Source organism: Triticum dicoccoides, chromosome 2B, assembly GCF_002162155.2.
Source record: "Triticum dicoccoides isolate Atlit2015 ecotype Zavitan chromosome 2B, WEW_v2.0, whole genome shotgun sequence".
Taxonomy (NCBI): Eukaryota; Viridiplantae; Streptophyta; class Magnoliopsida; order Poales; family Poaceae; genus Triticum; species Triticum dicoccoides.
In genome coordinates this window covers 410,661,972-410,685,530 of record NC_041383.1, presented here as the reverse complement: position 1 = coordinate 410,685,530, position 23,559 = coordinate 410,661,972, and positions in this window count along the sequence as shown.

Genomic DNA, 23,559 nt, shown 5'->3' with positions numbered 1-23,559 from the left:
ATCGACAGGCATAACAGGTCGTTATTGGGACGAAATATTTGACGGGATGAAAATGTCCCAATGGGTTAACAGGCCACAAACGGGCGACTATAAGCACATGCTGAATTTGGCCCACTACCCGAGCGGGCCAATAATGGACCATAAGTTATCGAGGGCCGGAATTGAACCCAAGAATTTATGGGCCCTTGGAAGGCCGAAAGATAACACGGGCTAGAAATGACCCAACTGAATCATGGGCCATTAATGGGCATAAAGCAATTTACTATTTATTATGGGCCAGAATCACCATGGGCCGTTAAATGGCCCAGAGATACAAAAGGCCTCATATGGGCCGAAAGACATCATGGGCCAGACATGGGCCGAAAGTGACAATGAGCTGGAATTATATTGGATGGCCCACATGACACTACTCGACTGAACTCGGAAAGGTAATAACGGGCCATGAATGGGCTATATGCGAACACGCCATTAGCAGGCGTTCCATGGGCCTACCCGCTAACTTTTGACCAAGTCAAATGGGACGGTCTTTTTAAACTAACTGGGCCACTGTTGGGATGTGCCATGTGTCGCCTTTTCATAGGCATGTCTGGTCCTTGGATGAATGACATATGTCGCGAAGTCGAGCTAACACGTGGTTCCTCTGGCCAATGACAATTTTACACATGGAAAATCCCCATTGGTCTGGGCTGTTACCGGGTTATCGGATCCAAACCAAAACCCGATAGCTTGACGGTGACCTGTTATGATGGATGCCACATGTCGGTTACCCTTGATGAAAGCACATCCATGATGCGCCATTTATTGTCATGGAAGTGGACACTTCCATGATGATAATTTTAGTATTGTCATTGAACACTTCTACGACACCACAGGTATGACTATCTTGATTTTGTCATAAAATCTTCATGGATGTACATGCATGACAGAAAACGTGACCTACTGTGACAAACACGTATCATCACGAAAGTGTTTTTTTGTAGTGCTTGGGGCAATCGATTATACCATTTTTTTGCATCATCCTTCAAAGAGAACCCAAAGAGCCTTAATAATACGAATTCCCATGATACATCTTTTAATTTAAAAGTTCCACATAAAGTGTCAAAGATCATAGGATGTGCTTGAGGGTCTTCTTCTTAAGTTCCTGCAAAGGCGTGCTTTCTAACTTCTACAATAAGACCACAGTTAATCATATACTCTTTAGCATAATTAGTAGGATATACTATAGGAGATCTAGAAATAAATACTGGAGCACAATGGTCCCTGATAGTCTTCTTGGGCTTTGGAATAATTGACACTAGATCGGGATCGCGCCCTGGCGCGAGGGTGCCGGTCCAAACGCTAGGTTTAGCATATGCATTCCCACTGTATGCATCGTACAAAGAATAATAGCCAAGGTAACCGTATTTACAAACCACTCAGTATATCGTAAAGGAAATTCCAAGGATAGTCTATATACAGTTGTACTCAGGCATCAGCCCTAGTATCTTTGAACTTTAACAATAAGATCATCAAAATCAAAATGGCCTAAGTAAGCACTGGTTCTTACCAAATACATAAAATCCATAGCATAGAAAGCATCATTGGAGAGGGAAGGTGGTACAGAGAAATGCATATCTTTGTCAGCCGAGCAACCAAATATATGCAAAGTTATTTTTGCACTCATTATTCTGTCAACCATGATAAAAATAAAAAACTAATAGAGAGTCATTCAAAAGTACTATTCTTGAAACAAAACTAATGAAATAACCTGGCTGCAAAATCAAATATTCACAACCTGCTAATTATGCTATCTGATCTAAGAATGATAATCTAATCTAAATATATGTTTGAAATTACATAGTTATAAAATACATGACACAAATAGAACATAGCTATATGATTCTCTAAGAAAAGGAAGTTTGGATAAATGTAACCACATTAGAGCCACTCCCACCTTCCATTAAATTATTTGGCGGTTTTGACTTCAAGAGAAACTCAACCTTCTGAGCAGAAGTGCTCTCCTCGCCAGCCAATCATGATGAGGGGCAAAACACTTGCATGAAGTCCAAAGGAAGCACCCATGCACATACATGAAACCAAATAGCAAAAAAAAAACTTTTATTATGACACATGACTATTTCAATCATCAACAAACAGTGCGTTATTAAATAATGCACCATTATTGATCTATAACATCTCCTTCAACAGGCAAGATTTTTCTACCACAGAAGAGCCGCACTGAGCTCACACCCATCCACAGAGCACGACAAATGAGCCCCAAACAAAATGACAGAGTAGGCATAAATATGCAAACGATCCATCCATGTTTGCATCGTACCGTCTGCTAAACTTGCATAAAGAAAATGGTAGAGTAGGCACATGCTACAAAGCTAACACACAAGCTTAATCAAGCCAATCTGCGAATGGTTAGTAACTACTCCCTCCGTCCCATAATATAAGAACGTTTTTGACACTACACTAATGTCAAAAACATTCTTATATTATGGGACGGAGGGAGTACATTTTCCGCAGTGGAGATAGTTACTCCTCTGCAACCTAGAAAAGCAAGATTTAGAGTTTAATTCTTGAAGTAAACAGACAGGAATAATGCATCCATACAAATGGCATTGCCTTCATATTTCTTGAACAACGTCCCAAAAAACATAGCAACCACCAGTTCTTTTTTGCCCAGTTCAATAACTTCATCGGCAGCAAAATCCAAGGCAATCTGATCCCAGAGCACCACACTAGCTTGCTTGCCTCTATAAACAATAAAGTATAAATAAGACTATTATGACAAAGGAAAAGTGATACAACCATAAATATTAGTACACACGTGTGAGGTTCTTGACATACATGGGCCTCCTAGTCGATGGTTTAGCTCTGCTTGCACTATGGTACTGAACAACCTCTTATACACCACAAATGAGCCAGAACACGTTTACAAGAATAAACCAAAAATAATAATTACTGTATATGGTAAACAACACTATAGAAAGGCACAGACAGACGAACGAGTGGTAGGGAAATACCTGTGAAGTTTTCAGGCATATCAGTTGGGCAAGGGAGCCGAGCCAGCGGAGTTAATGCATACAGAACAGGAAATCAGGCTCAATGTTAGGCCTTATGAAATCAGTAGTGAACGAAGTGATCTTGATCATGCAAGATCCCCTCAACAGGCATGAATGGATACTTCCTTGAGAGTAGAAAGAACTTCCTAAGCTCATATACCATGATTTCTTAAATAAGATCTTTGAACTGGTGCACAACCTTCTCTAAAATCTCTGCACAGATATGGTTTCCCTGCACAATTTCAGTCAACTGGCATGAGACACAAGTAATGTGCAATAGAAGAATTGCCAACCAAAGGAAAATAAGTAATACCATATTGTCAAGCAAGACCATATCAGTATGTTTAATAGGACCAGTATCCGTTGCACCGCAATGGCACGACAGTTGTGAAACAAACATAAACATTCCAATGAGCGGTGCCGGCTTTTGGCTTAGAGAGAGCATTGAACTCCATCTGGCAAAGAAACAACAACCATGAGAACTTGGAAAAGCAACCCGAACAGCAGCCAACAGTCCTAAGAAATAGCACGTACATGCTAGCATGGCGTACAAGTTTTATTTCAAAGAGGCAAAGCATCAAGCATTTATAGAGAGATCAAAGTATACTGCACAAAATGTTGTTTCTGGGCTCTGGTCAACCAAGGCATGTCAAATGGAAAGAGGCCAGAAATACAACTACTTCAATAGTGCAGTAACCATGTAAACAAAAAGATAGAGTTGCAACAGAAGAAATGCTAGGTGAGTAATTTGTCTATGCCAAAATAAGATTATTAGATACATATACATAATTAGCAAAAACCATGGAAAGAAATCATCTAATATAAGCTGGAGTACATAGTAGATCAAATCCAAGATAAATGCATAGTGGTAGTCCGGGATAATTGATTTGCATAAAGATTTGGTACGAAGAAGATTCATAATATATGAAAATCAAGGCATAAAACATGAGACTCAAAAATGATGGTGAAAATAAAAACAAAGATTGTTGCATTATCTCATTAAAGGAAATAGCTCAAGAGTAATTTACCTAAATGGCAGTTGTTCCTTGCTGATCTAAGAATCATTGATAATGAATTTAGAACATTGGCCCATGAAGCAAAGGATACATGATTATCCTGGAAAAGATAATAAATTTTGACAATGAGCTACAAAATCAGTGAATCTCTATCTAGTTACACGGAGATAAATTTGCTCAGACATGTTCTAAATGCCTGGCCTGTTGGCCCTGCTCTTGACCAGCACAATAGGTATTGAAAGTAGCCGCTGCCACCATATTGATCTTAAGGGTACAACATGGATTACTTCCAAACCACTGATGAAGAGGATCGGTAGTCGGTAATATTTATACACATGGGTTTCTTGTTGTTGTTCTTTTTCATTCATACACAATGAAATTTCAACTAAAAAGTACAATAGATCCTGAGAAGCAAAACAAAAATGACATCAAACTGCACTTACCGTCTTAACTAACATAGATACAAAAAATAATAATAGACGTGCTGACAATGTCTAAATCAACAGATCATAGAGTACAAATAAAATATGAGCTCAAAAGTATAAATATATATCAATAGACATTCAGATAATGAACTAATGATGCATCATGATATACTGCTTTCACCCACGTGACTAACTTCCATAATCCCACTATGTATGGCGCAAACATTGGTTACTTGTTATCATTAACGTAGAGATGGTGATGAGAAACCAACTAATTAGGTTGCCTTGGTATTCCAGTAAATAAAGAACCTTCATCTAATAAAATATCTCCTTCCTATAGATAGTAGGTATGAACCACAGAACCTAGGCACCAACGAACTATCCATCCATTCCAAATAGCGAGAATTAGGATTCTTGATCGCCCAGGGCGCTTTATCCAAGGAATGCAGGCAAGGCACTACTCCTCTTTCACAACAGAACTGCTTGACTAGTTGAAACCGACTTATGCAGATGTGATATTACTAGTCTGAGATGACATACTTGAGTCGAGTATACAAGGGTGGTAAGGCAAATAAACACAAAGGAATTGATCTATTCTCTTGGTTGATGTGCTTTCTTCCAAACCCTTGACTGGAAGATAGTCAATACAGCCTTGCTATTTGTAGAATTCCTCCCCAGGGTCGAAGAATATATTACTTTCTTTACCGACATGCAGGTGGAATAAGACCAGCATTATGAACTACTCATCACTCAATGTTACGTAGTGCCATTCCAACTAGCCAACTAGCTATTAACTATTAAGGCGAATTCCTCCCAAAGGTCGGAAACTATATTTATTTATGGGACTAAACTTATTGATACAGTCAGATTTAGGAAAAAGTGCATGCATGTTTCACATACCCACTCGCTGAAAAGATGCCAGGTCAGCAAAAACACAGGACCCAGAAATTGCATATGGTAGCGATCGAGATCACCCGCTAGGAATCTCGGCAACCCACATTTGAGGAAACCGCTACTTCAAGATAGGTTGGTCTTGATTGAAGGTATGTTTCAGAAGTTAGCCATCACCCACAAAGTTGTTCGCACTCCAGAACAATCAAGAACCAACAATGCACGAGAAGAGGCGATCTTCCTATCCTAGCACGATACTGGGATCTGGTAAGCGTAATTTGGAGCGGCTGCAAAGGGTTCAATACTACTTGGCCTAGAGGGGACTAGGATAAACTGTTCCAAGTACCAAAAGCCCTAAGGCTGCAAACGATTACCCATAACGACCGATATAGATTCGGCTCGAGGTGCTACTGAACCCTGAATCCAAAGATTGATCACCTAACCAATTCAAGGTCACAAGAAAAGAAAGGACGGTGCTCCTCTAACCCTGTATTTGAGTGACCGTTACGCAACATTGGTGATCAGTTAATGGCAAACGAAAAGCTATTCAGGTAGACAATAGTCTGGCTCGAGTGGCTAGGTATGTCCTAGTCACGCCCTACCTAGGGTTGAGGAACACGTGTTTGTCCAATTTCGACAAAACTAAGAGGATGTTACGATCCCGCTATAAAAAGAATTTGAATGCCCCATCCACGTGCGGGCCCGTCGAGCTATAAGTGAGGGATCTTATTTAATGGAGGGACGACGAAAAGTCACATCTCAGAACACAAGGGGTAGACAAATGTGGGGAACTGAGAACCACCTGCTCTCTAAGAAACCCATGGAAAGTCAAGAAGTGAACGGATTAAAAACCGCTTTACTAAAGGGTACACAATAACCTAAAAATGGAACCCATCAAGGCAACCTAAAAAAGTAACTAAGATCATGAGCAACCTGGAGCAACAACAATAGCAGTTCCAACAACAACATCCTACAATAAACATCATCATACAAAGGAAAAAAGATTGAGCGTGCGCATAGAAAGGCATGAAGGAAGCGATGAGAATAGAGTAGCACCTGAGCTAGGACCATCCACCAAGAGCCAAGACTGTGAGACAACCACGAGCAACAACAACAACAACAACAACAGTTCCTGCAATCCGACAGTCAAGACTCAAGATCACCAGTAGGCGGCGCTGACTTTTCGATCCAGCAACAAACACTAACCACATCCCTAGAGGAAAATTAGTGTAGATGAATAGCAGGACGGCAGAAAACTGACTTCCTTGATGTGTAAACTGATTGCGGAACAATACCAGCAATGTATCTGAAAAATGGATTAGAGATGTTAACAATACGGGCATGCAATTCCCAACACACAAGTAATAACAGTACGGGCATGCAGTTCACAAAGTGAAAATCGTAATATCTACAAACATAATAACAAAGTTAAGTAACCAACAGAATCTAGCAAATTGGAACAGCTGATGCTAAATAACATATTCGGTGTGTCAACTGTAGATCTTACTCATCTTCTACGAGTATTTTCGAACATTTTCACTAACTGAGCAACAAACAACAAATATTTCACTTGTTTACCTATAGGAATATCCATAGCTTTCAAAGGTTGTATCCTCACATAATCAGCTCTCTCTAGCTTCTACACCCTTTAAAAACAATGAACGGGGCAGCGGACTATGCAGCCAATGCAAAACCTGTGTCGAAGTTGGGTTCATATATATCCTCCTATCCTAAGCACATAAAGATGTGAATTGAACAATGGCTGATAGATCGCTCAAAGTTCAAGTGCATTGTTCAGCATCAGCTCTCAATAATCTGTGCTTTATCCTGTACTAATTATATACCTTGTGGATTTACATACTTGAGGCTACACCAAATCTATAAATGAAACAAGAGTGCATAAAAAAAGAGCATATATAAGTGAATAAGAATATAACCTTGTAACTATAATTGAGGTAAATTTGAGCAGTTCCACTAAGCTTTGTAGGCAAAGTATACATCCAATGCATAATTAGCATCCCCACTTCCGATACATAATCAGGAGCAAGGCCAAGGATTGATTCCTAAATCCCTCTATCGAAAAAGGATGATCTGCGCTAGCTCCATGAATAAATGAATACTCGTCCATGCCATCTTAACCTGTCACACATCAACGATATGGAAGACAGAACATTTAGCTTTAGGAAAATGGATTATTACATGGGTGAAAATAATTACTAACAACTACAAACATGTTATATTTATTATCATGTTCAAGGTAAGTAATTTAGCGAGCCAGCGCCAAACCTTTCCCTTCCCTTGTCACCACTGACAAGGACAAATCAGGAAGCAGACAAAATAAAAAGGTAACAAAAACATAGGAATCTAGGCAGACCACAACAATCTCCTACACAACAACAACAATATCCAAGCACCTAATGCATCCAAGCAAGACAAATTAAGAAAGGTAACAAAAACCTACCCCGGATATAGGCATGAGGCCTAGTCTCCTGCAAAGCAACAACAAATACCAGTAATCCAAACAGAATCAAGCACCTAATCCATCCAAAGGAATCCGATCAGATCTAGGATCGAGCGTCAAATGCATCCAAGAAAAAGATTCGGGCAGTCAACACATCCAAAAAGCTACTGGAGCTGCACATAACAACTAATAGTCTGCTAGACAACAAGGAAAAGGAAGATCTCATCAACCAGGAACCTTGCAACCTCTCGACATGGCAGCAGACAGCCGGCTAGCCGAAGCTTCAACAACGGAACAAACAACAACTACAGAGGACCTGCAATGATAAATCCGACACAAAATTGATGTAAACACGAAAACCTAGAACCGAAAGAGAAGATATAACAACATCTTGATACGTCTCCAACGTATCTACTTTTCCAAACACTTTTGCCCTTGTTTTGGACTCTAACTTGCACGATTTGAATGAAACTAACCCGGATTGACGCTGTTTTCAGCAGAACTGCCATGATGTTGTTTTATGTGTACAAAAGAAAAATTCTCGGAATGTCCTGAAAATCCATGGAGGGACTTTTTGGAAAATATAAAAAATGTTGGCAAAAGAATCAAGACCAGGGGGCCCACACCCTGTCCACGAGACAGGGGGGCGCGCCCCCTCCCCCTGGGCGCGCCCCCTTTCTCATGGCCCCCCTGGACCTCCACTGACCTTAACTCCAACTCCATATATTCACGTTCTGGGAGAAAAAAATCAGAGAGAAAGTTTCATCGCGTTTTACGACACGGAGCCGCCGCCAAGCCCTAATCTCTCTCGGGAAGGCTGATCTGGAGTCCGTTCGGGGCTCCGGAGAGGGGGATTCGTCACCGTCATCATCATCAATCATCCCCCATCACCAATTTCATGATGCTCACCGCCGTGTGTGAATAATTCCATCGTAGGCTTGCTGGACGGTGATGGGTTGGATGAGATTTACCATGTAATCAAGTTAGTTTTGTTAGGGTTTGATCCCTAGTATCCACTATGTTCTGAGATTGATGTTGCTATGACTTTGCTATGCTTAATGCTTGTCACTAGGGCCCGAGTGCCATGATTTCAGATCTGAATTTATTATGTTTTCATGAATATATGTGTTTCTTGATACTATCTTGCAAGTCTATAGTCACCTATTATGTGTTATGATCCGACAACCCCGAAGTGACAATAATTGGGATACTTCTCGGTGATGACCATAGTTTGAGGAGTTCATCTATTCACTATGTGCTAATGCTTTGTTCCGGTTCTCTATTAAAAGGAGTCGTTAATATCCCTTAGTTTCTGCTAGGACCCCGCTGCCACGGGAGGGTAGGACAAAAGATGTCATGCAAGTTCTTTTCCATAAGCACGTACGACTATTTACGGAATACATGCCTACATTACATTGATGAACTGGAGCTAGTTTTGTGTCACCCTATGTTATAGCTATTACATGAGGAATCGCATCCGGCATAATTATCCATCACTGATCCATTGCCTACGAGCTTTTCACATATTGTTCTTCGCTTATTTACTTTTCTGTTGCTACTGTTACAACTACTACAAAAAAAACCCAAAAACAATTATCTTTACTTTTGCCACCGTTACCTTTATTATCATACTACTTTGCTACTAAATACTTTGCTGCAGATACTAAGTTATCCAGGTGTGGTTGAATTGACAACTCAACTGCTAATACTCAAGAATATTCTTTGGCTCCCCTTGTGTTGAATCAATAAATTTGGGTTGAATACTTTACCCTCGAAAGCTGTTGCGATCCCCTACACTTGTGGGTTATCCAAGACTAATTTCTGGCGCCGTTGCCGGGGAGCATAGCTCTATTCTCTGAGTCACTTGGGATTTATATCTGTTGATCACTATGAAGAACTTGAAAGACAACAGAACTACGATTTTGCCCTCAACTACGAGGGGAGGTAAGGAACTGCCATCTAGCTCTGCACTAGATTCTCCTTCTGTTATTAGTAAGCTTGCGACACCTAAACCTGCTACTGCTATGAATTTTGATATGTCACATATTATTGATGATGCCACTTCTGCTATACATGATGAAACTACTTCTGTGGGTGATACTTCTTTGCCATTAGGTGAATTTCTTGATGAACAACTTGCTAGAGTTAAGGGGAATGAAATTATTAAAGATGCTATTATTGATGATAGTGATGATGAAAATTCTCCCAATGATTATGAATTGCCTGTTGTTCCTAAGGGTTATGTTATGAATGAAGAAGCTGCCAGAGCTATCTTTGATTGCAATGATAGATATGATCTTAAGAAATTATTAGCTAAATGGAAGCAGCAATCTCTTAATACTAGAATGAAACCTGACCCTGCTTTTGCTACTTCACCTATCTGTGTTACTGATAAGGATTATGAATTCTCTGTTGATCCTGAGATTATTACTTTAGTTGAATCTGATCCTTTTTATGGCCTTGAATCTGAAACTGTTGTGGCACATCTTACCAAGTTAAATGATATAGCCACCCTGTTTACTAATGATGAGAAATCTCGCTATTATTATATTCTTAAGATATTTCCGTTCTCATTAAAGGGTGATGCTATGACTTGGTATAATTCTCTTGCTCCTGGTTGTGTGCGTAGTCCCCAGGATATGATTTATTACTTCTCTGCTAAATATTTCCCTGCTCATAAGAAACAAGTTGCCTTGCGGGAAATATATAATTTTGTGCAAATCAAAGAAGAGAGTCTCCCACAAGCTTGGGGGAGGCTTCTCCGATTACTTAATGCTTTGCCTGATCATCCTCTCAAGAAAAATGAAATAGTTGATATCTTTTATAATGGACTAACCGATGCTTCCAAGGACTACTTGGATAGTTGTGTTGGTTGTGTTTTTAGGGAAAGAACAGTCGACGAAGCTGAATTACTATTGAATAATATGTTGACTAATGAAAATAATTGGACTCTCCCTGAGCCAGTTCCTGAGGCAATTCCTGAACCAATTAAGCCAACTCCTTAGCCTATTCCTAAACCCACTCCAAAGAAGAGAGGTGTTTTATTTCTATAGAAAGAAAAAGGTATTAAAGCTAAAGATGTTAAGAATTTACCACCTATTGAAGAAATACATGGTCTTAATATACCTCCTATTGAAGAAACACATTGTCTTGATAACCCGACACAGGTAGTAAAGGTAAATTCTCTCTATAGATATGATAAAGTTGAAATTCTCTCTACTAAATTTCATAGCCCATGCTTAGATGAATTTGATGACTTTATGGCTAGACAAGAAAGTTTTAATGCTTATGTTGGTAGAGAGTTAAAGAATAATGCTTTCGAGATAGGACGCGTGAGCGATAATATGGCTAGAGTTAAAGGTGAACTCCAACTCATTAGCAAATATACTTCTATGGCCGCTACTCAAGCTGAGCAAGTACTTAAAGCTCAAAATGATTTGCTTGATGAATTAAATAATAAAAATGACTTTGCTGTTAGAGTGGCTACTAGAACTGGTAGAATGACTCAGGAACCTTTGTATCCGGAAGGCCACCCTATGAGAATCGAGAAAGATTCTCAGAGAAATAATTTAGAGCCACCTAGTTCTTCTAAAAAGAAGAAGAGGAAAAACGATAGGACTTTGCATGCTTCTAGTGAACCTACTGTAGACACACCTGAGAATCCCAATGATATTTCTATTTCTGATGCTGAAACACAATCAGGTGATGAACATGAACCTAGTGATAATATTAATGATAATATTCATGTTGATGCTCAACCTAGAAAAAATAATGAAGTAGAGATTGAACCTGTTGTTGATCTTGATAACCCACAATCAAAGAATCAACGTTATGATAAGAGAGATTTTGGTGCTAGGAAGCACGGTAGAGAATGAGAACCATGGGTTCAGAAACCCATGCCCTTTCCTCCTAAACCATCCAAGACAAAGGATGATGAGGATTTTGAGCGCTTTGCTGAAATGATTAGACCTATCTTCTTACGTATGCGCTTAACTGATATGCTTAAAGTAAATCCTTATGCTAAGTATATGAAGGATATCATCACAAACAAAAGAAAGATACCAGAAGCTGAAATTTCCACCATGCTTGCTAATTACACTTTTAAGGGTGGAATACCAAAGAAACTTGGAGATCCGGGGGTACCAACTATGCCATGCTCCATTAAAAGAAATTATGTTAGAACTGCTTTATGTGATCTTGGAGCCGGTGTTAGTGTTATGCCTCTCTCTTTATATTGTAGACTTGAATTGAATAAGTTGACACCTACTGAAATATCTTTGCAAATGGCTGATAAATCAACTGCTATACTTGTTGGTATTTGTGAGGATGTGCCTGTTGTGGTTGCAAATGTCACTATCTTAACGGACTTTGTTATTCTTGATATTCCTGAGGACGATAGTATGTCTATTATCCTTGGTAGACCCTTTTTGAATACTGCAGGGGCTATTATTGATTGCAACAAAGGCAATGTCACTTTTCATGTTAATGGTAATGAGCATACGATACACTTTCCGAGGAAACAATCTCAAGTTCATAGCATCAATTCTATTGGAAAAGTTCCAACTATTATTATTGGAGGTTTTGAATTTCCTCTCCCTACTGTCAAGAAAAAGTATGATATTCTTATTGTTGGGGATTTTCATATCCCCGTTGAGGTAACTTAGTGTTATTCGAAATTTCTCTGGTTCCGTGTTATTCGGAATGAGTTTGTTAACAAGACTTGATCAACCTTGTTAGTGGATTCATTTTGATGATCATGAGATGGATGAAACTAGAAGGCACAACCTTCTGTACCCACTTTTTACTTTCTGTTATTTAGAATAACTAAAGCAAAAATAGTATTATTTGTCTGTTTTCTGAATTATCCGTGCATTAAAAAATATCCCGAAAATAAAAGTGCTCCAAATGCCCTGCAAATTTAGTATGATTTTTATGGAATATTTGAGGATTTTAGGCACTGAAAACACTGCAGGAGGGGCAAGCACCAGGCCACGAGAGTGGAGGGCGCGCCCACCCCACCTGGGCGCGCCCCCCTGCATCGTGGGCCCCTGGTGACCCCCCTCCACTTATGTCGGAACCCACACACTTCATATTCTACCCAAAAAAATCCCCATCCAGCTCAAGCACGAGTTCTAGCTCATTTTGCTGCGATTTTCGATCTCCTTGCTCAAGGCTCCATTTACAAAACTTCTTTGGGAGATTGTTTCTTGGTATGTGACTCCTCCATTGGTCCAATTAGTTTTTGTTCCAGTGCTTTATTCATTGCAAATTTTTGCTGCATAGGTGACCATGTTCTTGAGCTTGCATGTTAAATTTATGGGGTCCCAAGCAATTCTAATGCATGATATAGGCTCTAGGCACTTGTAGGAGTAGTTGCTACCAATCTTGTTAAGTTTTATTCACTTTTATTTTGAAGTTACTAAAATTTCAGAATTATTTCAAAAAAAGAGTTATGCTTAGAAGAATGTACCAAGGTGGTTCCTCGGTGAAGAAAGGGCCCAGGATTGCCATACGTGAGCAAGATGTTGAATTGCCGAGGGACGCGGATGTACGAGCTTGTGAGTGGCCATCCGATAATTTTATGGTCGAAGCAGGCTTTAAGGAGGAATTTGACACGTTTGTGTGTAATGCCGAGCTGGAGGACTTCTTATAAGATAAGTGTCCTCAGTACTATCAATTGACCGATTCTTTTGTGCGGAGGTTTAAATATAACTATGCGCGTAATTCTCGTAGTGTCATATTTGATATTTCTGATACATCTTATACCATGGACTTAGAGGATTTCACAACTGCTTGCAAACTTCCGCAGTGGGGTAATATTAATGATCCTCGCAAATCTGAATTTAGAGATTTTCTTGCTAGTATTACTATGGGAGAATCTAGGGATATTGCACAAGCTACCATAGGGAGCATTCATTTTCCTGCTATACATTATTTTGCTCTCTTTATTGGTAGATGCATTAATAGTAAAGACGAAGCATGTCACATGTGTGTCCCTGATCTTTGTGTCCTCAAGAGAGCCGTGTCAGGTTATAAAGGTTATAACTTGGGGGCAATAGTTGCACGTAGGTTGCAGAATAATAGTAGAAAGGGAGATTTATTTGGAGGAATTTATGCAACCCGTGTGGCTAATTATCTTGGTATAGCCCCACGAGAGGGAGATATGTTGATACCTCCTGTTTATTTGGATTATGAAGCTATGGTCAATCATCAATTTTTAAGGAGGAATGAACAATTCCTCCAATATCGACTAATCTATGACAGACGCAATGTCGTCCATGTTACTCTTCCTGCTCCCCACCTTTTTGATTATCAGGCAAAAGGAAGATATGTTGTCACCAAGGAGGAAGCAGCTGAACATGAGGGGAGAGCGGAGGCACTCGCCAACACGCCACAGCTCAGGAGGCGGTTGCCGCTGCATCACAGTACGACCCCAGTTTCACTTACGGATATTAGCCAGGCGGTCCTTGGTACTAGACCAACTTAGGACAAAAGCCTAAGCTTGGGGGAGTACCCATTTCTCACCGACTTTACATTCATGTTCACAGACTAGAAATTTCAGCGCAATCGGAGTTACGGATCTCCGGGAATTTAAGAAACTGTGAAGGTCCAGATCTGGAGAGCGTGAAACAGAAGAGAATAGAGAGGGAGATCCAATCTCGGAGGGGCTCTGGCCCCTCCGCCGCCATGGAGATCATGGACCAGGGGGAAACCCTCCTCCCATCTAGGGGGAGGCCAAGGAAGAAGAAGAAGGATGGGGTCTCTCTCCCCCTCTCTCCCGGTGGCGCCGGAGTGCCGCCGGGGCTAGGATCGTGACGACGATCTACATCAACAATCTTGCTACCGTCAAGACCAACTCTCTCCACCTCTATGCAGCGGTGTAAAACCCCTTCTCTCTGCTGTAATCTCTACTTAAACATGGTGCTCAACTCCATATACTATTTCCCAATGATATATGGTTATCCTATGATGTTTGAGTAGATCCGTTCTGTCCTGTGGGTTAATCATGATCTTGGTTGTGAAAGGATTGAGAAGAGGTGTCTAGAGGGGGGGAGGGGTGATTAGACCCTCAACAAACAAAGTTGGCAATTTTTAAGTTTTTCAAGTCTAGGTGGTAGATTAACACAATTTCAAGCATACACATTACAATTCAAGCAAGCATGCAAAGAGTATATGAGCAGCGGAAAGTAAAGCATGCAACTTGCAAGAAAGTAAAGGGATGGGATTGGAGTGTGCAAACGCAATTGGAGACATGGAGATTTTTGGCGTGGTTTCGATAGGTGGTGCTATCGTACATCCACGTTAATGGAGACTTCAACCCATGAGGTGTAACGGTTGCGTGAGTCCATGGAGGGCTCCACCCACGAAGGGTCCACGAAGAAGCAACCTTGTCTATCCCATCATGGCCATCGCCCACGAAGGACTTGCCTCACTAGGGTAGATCTCCACGAAGTAGGCGATCTCGTTGCCCTTACAAACTCCTTGGTTCAACTCCACAATCTTGACGGAGGTTCCCAAGTGACACCTAACCAATCTAGGAGACACCACTCTCCAAAAGGTAATAGATGGTGTGTTGTTGACGAACTCCTTGCTCTTGTGCTTCAAATGATAGTCTCCCCAACACTCAACTCTCTCTCACAGATTTGGCTATGGTGGAAAGATGATTTGAGTGGAAAGCAACTGGGGAAGGCTAGAAATCAAGATTCATATGGTAGGATTGGAGTATCTTGGTCTCAACACATGAGTAGGTGGTTCTCTCTTAGAAAATGAGTAGTGGAAGTGTAGGTTTGTTCTGATAGATCTCCTCTTGAATGAAGAATGGGTGGAGGGGTATATGTAGCCTCCACACAAAATCTAGCCATTACACACAAATTCCCAAACTCGGTGGGACCGAATCAACAAACTCGGTCAGACCGACTTGGGTAAAAATGTGAACGTTAGGATTTTCGGTGGGACCGATATAGTCATCTCGGTGGGACCAATGTGCAGGGGTTAGGGTAAAACCTCAACTCGGTTTGACCGATTACTCAAACTCGGTGAGACGATTTTGGTAATAAGTAAACAGAGAATTGGTCAAGCAAACTCGGTGGGACTGGCTGCACAAACTCAGTTAGACCAAAAATGTTGCAATAGATCACAGAGAGTTTGTAAGCCCATCTCGGTGAGACCGAGATCCCATCGGTGTGACCGAAGTGACTAGGGTTTGGTAGTGGCTAAATAAGATGGAACTCGGTGGCGTCAGATAGACAAAGTCGATGGGACCGAGTTTGACATTTAGGTTTAGGACATATGTGGATGTGAGAAAGTGGCTAAGGGTTTTGGAGCATATCACTAAGCACTTTGAGCAAGCAAGCCATTAAGAAGAACCTCATCCCCTTTTAATAGTATTGGCTTTCCTATGGACTCAATGTGATCTTGGATCACTTAAAATAGAAAATGTAGAGTCTTGAGCTTTTGCCAATATTTTGTCCTTAGCATCTTGAAAGGGTTCCACATCCTCTTGTCCATGTCCATGCCACTCCATTGTTAAACTTTTCTGAAATGCACTAGGTAGAAGTATTAGTCCAACAAGAGATATGTTGTCATAAATTACCAAAATCACCCAGGGAGCACTTGTGCTTTCAGTCTCCCCTTTTTGGTAATTGATGACAACACACATCAAATCTTTAGATAAAGATATAGGGAAATAGCAAGTAAAGCTTTGGAAAGACGTGTAACATGCATTAGCTCCCCCCTACATGTATGCAATCATGTGATGATAGATCATAAGTGTAGGAGAATGCATAAACATGTCAGAGCAAGCAATGAGTTACATGTGTCTTGGCTATATGCATCAGAGCTAATGATATAGATACTGGAATTACAAATTCATGTCCATGAGTCTCTCTTGCAAACAATATGTACCACAACAAGAGATCTTCATGCACATGAGTGTGATGCATATACTTACCTTGTGGTCTTGATCTAGCTTGAAGAAGATGTACCTGGGTAAACAAGGTTAGATAACACAAGAACATCTACTAGAAAGAGCAAGAACTAAAGAGCACAAGAATACTAAAACTAGGATGACATGTAGAGTGTGAGTACTAGGTACTCTATTTGGATATTGACATGTCCCCAAGAATAAAGGTATGCAATGAATTCCAAAGATTTTCTTCCCTTAGATGTCTTTCTCCCCCTGAATCTGGCATGGGATAATGGGAGTAGATAGGGTAGCATAAAATAAGAGCAAACAAGAAAATAACCAGAGCAGATAAAGTCATAACATATACTATCATGTCTTTCCCCTCTTGAAGACATGAGACAACTTTCCTCTTAAGAATAAGAGCATCAGGAGAAGCTTTCATGAGTGCATTCTCTCTTATGTGATAAGCTTTGATGTGCTCTCTTCTCTCTCCCCCCTTTGACATCAATTTCCAAGAAGTGACTTCTAGAGCATGAGTCAAGTAGGTTTGGTCCTGGAGTCACATTTCAAAGCCACGTGTAATATTTATGCTGGTAGAGGACAAGTTACAAAGAGTGGAGCTGGGACAAATATGAGTGCATTCTCTCTTATGTGATAAGCTTTGATGTGCTCTCTTTCTCCCCCTTTAACATCAGTTTCCAAGAAGGGACTTCTGGAGCATGAGTCAACTAGGTTTGGTCTTGGAGTCACATTTGAAAGCCACGTGTAATATTGATGCTGGTAGAGGACAAGTTACAAAGAGTGGAGCTGGGACAAATATGCAGAATGAAAGTGACACAGATTTTGTCTCATGACTGAAATCGATAGCACCGAGTGGTTGCAATCGGTGGCACCGAGTTTATTCGATTCAGCCGAAGTAATCAATCCAGTGAGACCGAGTTCAACCCAGAGTGTAACTTATTGTCACCTCGGCTCACTAGGCAAAGAAGATCTCACAAGGATGTGCAAGGAATTAACTAAATGATTTGCAATGAATTGGATGCAGGGAAATGCAGAAAACTACAGAGAAAAGAAAAGAAGAGAGATCTAGATGAAGTATTTTTTGAAAGGGGAACTAGCATGCATGAGACAAATGCAAGAGCACAAGGAAACAATAGAGAACTTCATCTAGAATTAGTCGGCGACAAAGTCACCTATGTTAGAGTATATTGACTTAGGAGTCAAGTGAAGACACTTGATCAAAGGTCATACTCATCGTTTAAGCTCAAAATGGGGTTGCCATTTTTTGTTTAAGAATTTTGATCTATTTTCATCTTGTTGAGTTGCTTTGACCCATGTCTTGGGGTTAAGCTTCTCTATGATGGAATGACATACCCTTGGTGGTGGTGATGAACTTGGTCATGTAGTTGAACTTGTGTAGGGTGCTCAAGTTGATGTAGATCATCAAGAGTTGGGAGCACCACTTGTAGTTGAAGTTCATCTTCCTACATGGGTTAGTCTTGCAAGGAAGAGCACTTGTGTATCCAAAATGACAATCATGAAATTTGATATAGGAATTTATCAAAGGATATATTGAATGGATTCGTGCTTCCTTGTCTTCATTCACCATTTTGTAGAGACCTGGAGATGTAGAGATTTCTTAAAATATGATTGAGCTGCAATCTCATGGAGTTGGGATTGTCCAAGTACCTACAAGGGTTAGCTAGCATGCAAGAGTACGGTAGTATCCAATACATATGATCATTAACATAAGAGAACGGTCGAGGATTAGTCATAGTAAGGCTCATGCCTTGTATGCATCCACCTGGAGTTTCTACTCCAAATTTGAGGCATCAATGATGTTCAATTCACCTCTCAACCTTCGACTTGAGTGTAGCCTTGAGCAACGAGGCGAGCCTTGTTTCGTACAACTTGTCCATCTTCATGTTGCTTGTTCCAAAATACCCATTTGGTTCCAATGACATTGTGCTTCTCATCGGGCTTCTCAACCAACGTCCATACTTGGTACCTCTCAAAGTTGTGTAGCTCTTCGTGCATGGCATTTATCCAATCCGGATCTTCCAATGCTTCTTCAACCTTCATAGGTTCAATGCTAGAAATGAATGAGTAATGTTCACAAAAGTTAGCCAAACGAGTTTTAGAGTGAGTAATTCTCCCGGTTTCAATGTCATCAAAGATTTGTTCAATGGGGTGATCTCTTGAGACTCTTGCTAGAATTCGTGATAGATTTTGTTTGGGTCGGGGTGGAACATCCTCTTCATTGTCTTTTTATTCTTCTTGCCTTTCTTCGTTGCTGTTGGCGTGGTTGTTCTCCCATGGAGGTGGAGAAGGAGGTCGTCGAGGTTCATCTTGTTGTCCATCCTCGTTCTCATTGTCTTGACGTGTCCAACTTGTGGATGCCTCCAAGTCAACTTGTGGTTCACCTTGGCGTGAGGTTGAGGCTTCCACTTGTACAGACGAGGTACTCTCCTTCACCTCCGTTGGGCGAATCTTGCCGATAGACAAGTCTTGGATTGCTCCCAAAGAATCTTTGTCACCAACATCAATTGGCAATTGCTCTACTTGCGAGCCGTTAGATTCATCAAACTTCACATCTACCATTTCTTCAACCTTTCGGGTGAAATTGTTGTAGACACAGTAAGTGTGAGAGTTTGAGCCGTAACCGAGTAGGAAACCTTCATGAGACTTAGGAGCAAATTTTGAACGATGATGTTTGTCAAGAATGTAACACTTTGAGCCGAATACCCAAAAGTATCCAACTTGGGGTTTGCTACCGGTGAGGAGCTCGTATGCTGTCTTGCCGAGTAGCTTGTGAAGATATGATGATTTGTTACATGACAAGCTGTCTCAACCGCTTCTGCCCAAAAGTGTTTTGGCGTCTTGTATTCATCAAGCATCGTTCTCGCCATTTTGATGAGCGTCCATTTCTTCCTCTCAACAACTCCTTTTTGTTGAGGTGTGTACGTAGCCGAGAACTCATGTGAGATCCCTTCTTCGTCAACAAAGGTGTCCACATTGACGTTCTTGAACTCCATGTCATTGCGAACCTTCTTGATCTTCACTTCAAATTGGTTTTGGACCTACCTAGCAAAGTTTTTGAAGATCTTTTGAACCTACCATTTATCATCGAGAAAGAACACCCACGTAAATCTTGAAAAATCATCAATGATGACTAGTCCAAACGAGTTACCACCGAGACTCTTGTAGGTGTTGGGACTAGGGATGGCAATGGGTACCCATTACCCGCACACCCGGCAGGTAAAAACCCTATTACGTCAAAGGTATGGATAAAAAAACTACACATGGGTACATAAATAGGAAAATTTGAAACCCATCGGGCATAGTGGCACGGGTATGGTTTACTATAACCCATACCCATGTACCCATGTACCCACATATAATATGATAAATAGGCCTTAAATATTATGTATCCATGTTTTTAGGCAAATATTATGTATCCACGTACTAAATGTTTTTTACATAAATCCGGCAGCTAGCCCACAACAAAGACACAATACCCACAAGCCCATCCATACATGATAGAACCTAGGTGATTAATGTCCTTGTCTCAAAAAAGGGGATTAATGTCCAGAATTGTGTCGTTCCTTATATGGCTATATCAGCGTGATTGAGGTCCAGAATTACCTCGCATGCTCATAGCAGCCATCGCCCAACAGATCAATCTCATCTTCTTGCTGCTACCCACCTCCGCTGGTGCCTCTAGCCGCTTGCTAACTCGCACTACCACCACTTTTTTGTCCTCCGAGGTGGACGCCAACACCATGTATACAAGGGACAATGATCATAGCTCATGCGTGGACGGGAACCACGAGGTGGAGCTATAACTTGGTGACCCCTGTCGGATATCGGGTTCCGGCAAAACCCTTAAGGTTCGAACTCTGGGGTGCGCACGAAGATCTTCTCCCTACCGAAACATGCCCACAACCTCGCCGTGATTCTAAGCTAGATCGATGAACAACACAAGAGACACGAGGTTTATACTGGTTCGGGCCACCATTGTGGTGTAATACCCTAATCCAGTGTGTGGTGTGGTGGATTGCTTCTTGGGCTGATGATGAACAATACAGAGGAAGAACAGCCTCGCGAGGAGAGGTGTTCTTGTGGTGGTGTGCTTGAGGAGGAATCGATCCATCTCTCTTGGCTCTAGATGAGATTCTAGATGCCTTCCTACTGTGGTGGCTATCTCTATTTATAGAGGCCCTGGTCCTCTTCCCAAATATTGAGCGGGAAGGGAGCCAACAACGACCATTTAGAAAGGGGACAACTAGTACAAGCTATCCTGACTAAAGGTGGTCTTCGACTACCAAAGGTGTTGGCGATGACGCCGTCTTAGGCTCCATGGTGACCTCCATCCTGCCGTCCTGTTGGTCTTGGTATCGTTGCACCGATATGGAAACCTTTGCCTGATGCATCGGTACTGCACGCCCATGCTTGCCCCCTTTGCAGCAAAGAGGAAACGAGGACACTGCACAGGCTGGCGCCCGCCTAGTGCCCGCCTGGTCCTGATTGTCATGGCTGGTGTCATGAGCACCTCGCGAGGTACCCCTTGTCTTGATCTCTCCGCCTCCTCGCGAGCCTGCCTGGTGAGGCCGCCCCTGAGAAGGCCTTGTGTCGTCCGCCCCGCGAGGCTTGGCCCGTCGCGAGGGTCTTGGGCTTGGGTTGATGAAAACGGGCCATACTGGGCCACTGGCTAAGCCACGCTGCAGGCCGCAGGCAGGCAAGTCTGGGGACCCCCGTTCCCAGAACACCGACAGTAGCCCTCGGGCCCAAGGCGTGCTCGGACTTGGCTTAGCAGCGAAGCCAAAGGGAAAGTGCGGAGCGCCACGAGCCCCAACAGCCTGCGGCCTTGGTCGCCACGTGGCGGTTGATTGGACGTGGGCGTCTCCGCTTCCCCACGCCGCCTCGGCAACTGCCCGATTTGACGAGTCCCTGCTGCATGCAAGGAGAGTCATTATTACCTGTGATCGTGGTGGTCGACGGTTGGCCTCCCTTGAGCTACAAATGGGGAGGGGCGAAAGCCCCCACTGCCCATCTCTTCTTGCTCCGACTGCTTCTTCTCCCTCCTCACTCCCGTTGCTCGCAGCACCCCATGGCGCCCGTGAAGAGGTTTTTGGCCGCAGAGAAAGGGAAGGCTCGCCAGGAAGGGCCTGGCTCTCCTTCGCTCAAGCGCGGCCGCGCTCATCCTCGCAAGCACCCCGTGACCCCTACTGTGGCTTCCCGTGGTCGCGGCTATGGTCCTTCACACGGTGGTGGCCGCCCATGTCGAGGCAGCCCGGTCGGTGGGGGAAGGCGTGACGTGGCTGCGCAGCCTCCCCGGTCGTCCTTCCATTCGGCAGAGGTGCTGCCGGAGTTCATTGTGTGGTCGTACAACCCGGCCGGCAACTGGCTCCAGCTCCCTTGCTTCTTCACCAGTGAGCTGCCGGCCGCTGGCCCTTGCGGGTTCTGGTTGCAGGCTGACGGCTACTGCAGCAGGGCCTCCTGGGTCGCGGTGGAGATCCCCATCGCCGGCAACGTGGCCCTGGCCCGAGGCTGGCAGACGTTTGCCCGCGCGCATGACCTGGGCAGGCGGTGCACCCTCCATTTCAAGTATGACGGCGACGCAACCCTCTACGTGAGGATGTTCGGAGAAGATGGCCGTCGTGTCGGGTGCTGCCCTGAAGATGATGAAGGCGACGAGGTGCTCGGCCTTGGCGACGGCCGTGACGAGGGCGAAGGCGAACCCGCTCCCAGCGGCGACCACAGCTTGTCGAGCTTCAGTGGCTCTTCCTCCGATGACAGCTCCTCCAGCGGTGGCCGGGATCAGCCACCACGCTGCCGCGCCCGCTTCGAGGGCGGTAGTGGGTCGTCCCGTCGCCGCGCCTCGGTGAAGCGCGAGGCGGAGTCTGATTGAGCTTGGGAGGACGATGTAGATTCTTCCTCGCGAGTTGTCGCAAGGCGCGTGCTGCTTTTATTTTGTTTCCCTCCTTTTCCTGCATCGAGAGAGAGAAGCGTGGAGCCCCGTGGGGGCGTGCAATAGACTATGATCCCCTAATTATCGTACCACATTTGTTGTTCCTGTGCTGTGTTATGGTGTCGTTGCTATGTGCCTGCGCGTAGGAACAACTTAGCTCGAGATGTTTGCAGTAGTTTCTGCCTTGCGAGGTGCCTGCCTGAGGCCTCGCCGGGCGTCTTGAAAGCTGCAAAAAATCTGTTGGGAGAATCATTTCCGAACCTTGGTCGCCAGGGTTGTTGGCTATGGCCCGGGTGCTTGGTGTCGTGATGCCCGAGGGGCATGGACCAGGAGGGGTGCTCCCGCTATGAACTCGAACGAGAGAGCCTCGCAAAAATCAGGAGAGGAAGAGCTCATGAGGGCACCCACACAGCCCCCTCGTGAGGCTTACGAGAGAGAGCGAGTCAGATAAAAGCCGAAAACAGAGAACAAGGGCAGAAGACGGCAAATAACACTAGAAGCAACTTCAATAAAGGTTCAAACAAGGGAGAACAAGCCAACAGCGGAAAGCAAATGAAAAGCCGCGTCCGGCACCTAATCTAGTCTTCAAAGTCTTCTCACCAACGCGGAGCTAAGTGCTGCCACTAGGCGTGGGAGGGAGCCCCCGAGGCCCGAGGGCGGCACTTCAGAGACTCCGGGCCGTGTACAGCCCCAACTCATTATTACGTGAGAGTGTCACGGGCGGTGAGCTTCACAAGCATTGGGCCTTCTTCACATGCACTGGGCCTTTCTTCAGGCGGCGAGCTTCACAGGCACCGGGCCTTCTTCACAGGCAATGGGCCTTTTTTAAGGGTAGAACTT